Raw genomic sequence first — 4,511 nt, forward strand, 5'->3', positions numbered from 1 at the left:
CCATCTGGTCCGAGGATGACCAGTCCTCGACGGACGGGGAGAGCGACCTCCGGTTCCTTGCCGACGGGGAATCGGAGGAGGAGAGCGATGACGATCGCTTCTCCTGGGATGACTTCAACTCCTCCGAGGGGGTGGAGGAGGAGGAAGAGGAGGAGGACGACGACGACGACAGCCCCTCCGACGAGCCGCCGGCCAAGCGGTTCTGCCCCTGGCCGGGCAACCTTAGCGAGTTCGACAGCGATGAGGACGACGCTGACGAAGAAGACGAGGACAACGAGGGCCCGGTCGGCGGCCATTGGAGCGACGACGAGCCCGCCGGGAGCAGCGCCGACAGCGGCGACGACGGCGATGACGAGGGCAGTGACGGCCCGTAGATAGGACCTCTAGCATAGGGTCAGTAGTAGTAGATGGGGCAATGCATCCCCTAGTATTTCCTTCTGAGCAATCAGCTCTTTGATGTAAGAAATCCCGCCTATTAATGAAGAACTTTTCCCCAATTCGATTTTGCTGATTTCCTTTGAGCTTGATTTAGCCGATTTTCCCTCATACTGACCCTGCCGATTTGTCCCCTTTGCCAATGCGTAATGAGCCGATAGCAACGCATCGGTCCTCCGACATTCACCCTTCCATTCTTCAACTGATGATTCTCTTTCCGGTAGATACTGTGGGACTTCCAAGAGAGCCCTTAAATTTCTCCCACCAGCTTCAGAGATCCTCCTTAGCGAGCGCTCATCGTTTCGTGAAGAAGGTTGCAACGGAGATCAGCCGATGGTACCCCAATCGGTTCCTCGATAGAGCATCTACCAGGCTTGTTGCCCCCCGAGTCTCAGCCAAGGCAAAACAGAGACAAGGATACGCAGATTAGCTGCATGGACCTGGGCTTGATCGTATGTGGGGAAGTTCCTTATGCAGAGCCAACCGATTCGAACATAAATCGGCTTCTCAAAGCAGAGAGCCTTCAAGTCAAGCTTCCCCCCGAGCTTCTTCAGTTCTTCCTGCAACTTGCCGGCTAGATCGGCTCTTTTCTTTTGGCGGATTTCATGCAATCCATCCTTGACCTGATCTGCACGTCTAGGCTGCTCCTGGCATTGTTCTTGAAGAGAGGATCTAAGCGCTTAGACTACTCCATTGAGGAGCCGATTCGAGGATGAGACGATGACCCTCTGATCGTAACAGTTATTCCTCTCGAGTCGATGGCCATGCATCGGCTTTCACATCCTTAAGTCGATGTCTGCTGCATCGGCTGTGCTCGAAGATTTTCGAATTTTTTTTTTTACGGCCGACTAGTGCATCGGCCCCCATATTCCAATACTCATCACCAAAGGATGAGACGCTCCTAGTTGCATATCCTCGTACTTTATCCACCTGGGTGCCCCCCCGAGCCGATTCTGTCAAGAGGATTGATGGTATCGGCTCTGTGGGATAACATGTTGAACCCAAGCGGAACGGTGGGTGAGGATAATTTTGGCCGATTGCTGGAATCGGCCTCCACGTTGTTTGCTCGGCGAAGGTTTTGTGATGTCCCTTCATAAATTTTATGGGGCCGATCACAAGGATCAGCCTCGCCATGTTTGCTCATTGACGTGCTCTTGTTACTTGTTCAGGCCGGTAGATAAGACCAGCCCAATCTCTGACTTCATCATGTTGGCACGCTTGCTGTCGCCCACCTTGAATGCATCGTGTGAACGTGGAGCGCTAAGCTCTGCCGGAAGAACGAGCACCATGTTTGTGCCAGCCGATGCTTCATCATCGGCTTTCCTTTGCTTGGGGCGCCACTCCATTTTACGTGGACGACCCTCTTCATCCAGGGTTCGCTGAACCTTTGCAGCCGGATCAGGCCTTGCCTTCCTCAATGTATGCAAGTATAACCTCTCGGCTTCTTCCAGGCCGCGCAATCGTTGAACCCTGCGTTTCGGGAACGGCTGAGTCCGTCGGGGCACCACCTTGGCCGGTGGTACTGTCATCTTCTTCCCCCTCGTCTTCCGAATCTTCGAGATCTTCCAACCGAGGGACTCAGCTCGTTTGCTCTGTGGCGGGAGAGGTCCTAAGCGCTCGAACACGGACACGTTGGCTGCCTCCTTCTTCTTCCGGTTGCATTATGGGCAATTGCCGATTGTTGGCAATCGGCTCATTCCTGAATCCCAGCAGTGCCTGAAGAAAGGACAATCCCAGTGCCTGTCCTCGTCGTCTTGCTCCCTTGCCTTTCCCTTGGCACAACGCTCGTGCTCCTCCTCATCGCGATTTTGCCGATGATGTCTCCTGGCTTCTCTGGCCAGACGAACTCTTTCATCATCGTCGCTGGACCGTTGATGGTGTGTATTTCACACGTTCGTTGGGCAACCCCAAGAGGAAGGTATGATGCGCACAGCAGCAAGTTTTCCCTCAGAAAGAAACCAAGGTTTATCGAACCAGGAGGAGCCAAGAAGCACGTTGAAGGTTGATGGCGGCGAGATGTAGTGCGGCGCAACACCAGGGATTCCGGCGCCAACGTGGAACCTGCACAACACAATCAAGCTACTTTGCCCCAACGAAACAGTGAGGTTGTCAATCTCACCGGCTTGCTGTAACAAAGGATTAACCGTATTGTGTGGAAGATGATTGTTTGCAGAGAAAACAGTAAAAACAAGTATTGCGATGGATTGTATTTCGAGTAAAGAGAATTGGACCGGGGTCCACAGTTCACTAGAGGTGTCTCTCCCATAAGACGAACGAGCATGTTGGGTGAACAAATTACGGTTGGGCAATTGACAAATAAAGAGAGCATGACAATGCACATACATATCATGATGAGTATAGTGAGATTTAATTGGGCATTACGACAAAGTACATAGACCGCCATCCAACTGCATCTATGCCTAAAAAGTCCACCTTCGAGGTTATCATCCGAACCCCCTCCAGTATTAAGTTGCAAAGCAACGGACAATTGCATTAAGTATGGTGCGTAATGTAATCAACAACTACATCCTTAGACATAGCATCAATGTTTTATCCCTAGTGGCAACGAGCACAACACAACCTTAGAACTTTCTCGTCACCGTCCCGGTGTCAATGCGAGGCATGAACCCACTATCGAGCATAAGTACTCCCTCTTGGAGTTACAAGCATCTACTTGGCCGGAGCATCTACTAGTAACGGAGAGCATGCAAGATCATAAACAACACATAAGCATAACTTTGATAATCAACATAACAAGTATTCTCTATTCATCGGATCCCAACAAACGCAACATATAGAATTACATATAGATGATCTTGATCATGATAGGCAGCTCACAAGATCCGACAATGATAGCACAATGGGGAGAAGACAACCATCTAGCTACTGCTATGGACCCATAGTCCAGGGGTAGACTACTCACTCATCACTCCGGAGGCGACCATGGCGGTGTAGAGTCCTCCGGGAGATGATTCCCCTCTCCGGCAGGGTGCCGGAGGCGATCTCCAGGATCCCCCGAGATGGGATCGGCGGCGACGGCGTCTCGGTAAGGTTTTCCGTATCGTGGCTCTCGGTACTGGGGGTTTCGTCACGGAGGCTTTAAGTAGGCGGAAGGGCAAGTCGAGAGGCGGCACGGGGGGCCCACACCACAGGGCCGCGCGGCCAAGGGTTTGGCCACCCCGTGGCCCCTCTTCGTCTCGTCTTCGGTCTTCTGGAAGCTTCGTGAGAAAATAGGCCTCTGGGCTTTTATTTCGTCCAATTCCGAGAATATTTCTTTACTAGGATTTCTGAAACCAAAAACAGCAGAAAACGAGCAAGCGGCACTTCGGCATCTTGTTAATAGGTTAGTTCCAGAAAATGCACGAATATGACATAAAGTGTGCATAAAACATGTAGATAACATCAATAATGTGGCATGGAACACAAGAAATTATCGATACGTTGGAGACGTATCAGCATCCCCAAGCTTAGTTCTGCTCGTCCCGAGCAGGTAAAACGATAACAAAGATAATTTACTGGAGTGACATGCCATCATAAACTTGATCATACTATTTGTAAAGCATATGTAGAGAATGCAGCGATCAAAACAATGTGTATGACATGAGTAAACAAGTGAATCATAAAGCAAAGACTTTTCATGAATAGCACTTCAAGACAAGCATCAATAAGTCTTGCATAAGAGTTAACTCATAAAGCAATAATTCAAAGTAAAGGTATTGAAGCAACACAAAAGAAGATTAAGTTTCAGCGGTTGCTTTCAACTTGTAACATGTGTATCTCATGGATATTGTCAACATAGAGTAATATAATAAGTGCAATAAGCAAGTATGTAGGAATCAATGCACAGTTCACACAAGTGTTTGCTTCTTAAGGTGGAGAGAAATAGGTGAACTGACTCAACATTGAAAGTAAAAGAATGGTCCTCATAGAGGAAAAGCATCGATTGCTATATTTGTGCTAGAGCTTTGATTTTGAAAACATGAAACAATTTTGTCAACGGTAGTAATAAAGCATATGCATCATGTAAATTATATCTTATAAATTGCAAGCCTCATGCATAGTTTACCAATAGTGCT

The sequence above is a fragment of the Lolium rigidum genome, chromosome 6 (genome assembly GCF_022539505.1).
Source record: "Lolium rigidum isolate FL_2022 chromosome 6, APGP_CSIRO_Lrig_0.1, whole genome shotgun sequence".
Classification (NCBI taxonomy): Eukaryota; Viridiplantae; Streptophyta; class Magnoliopsida; order Poales; family Poaceae; genus Lolium; species Lolium rigidum.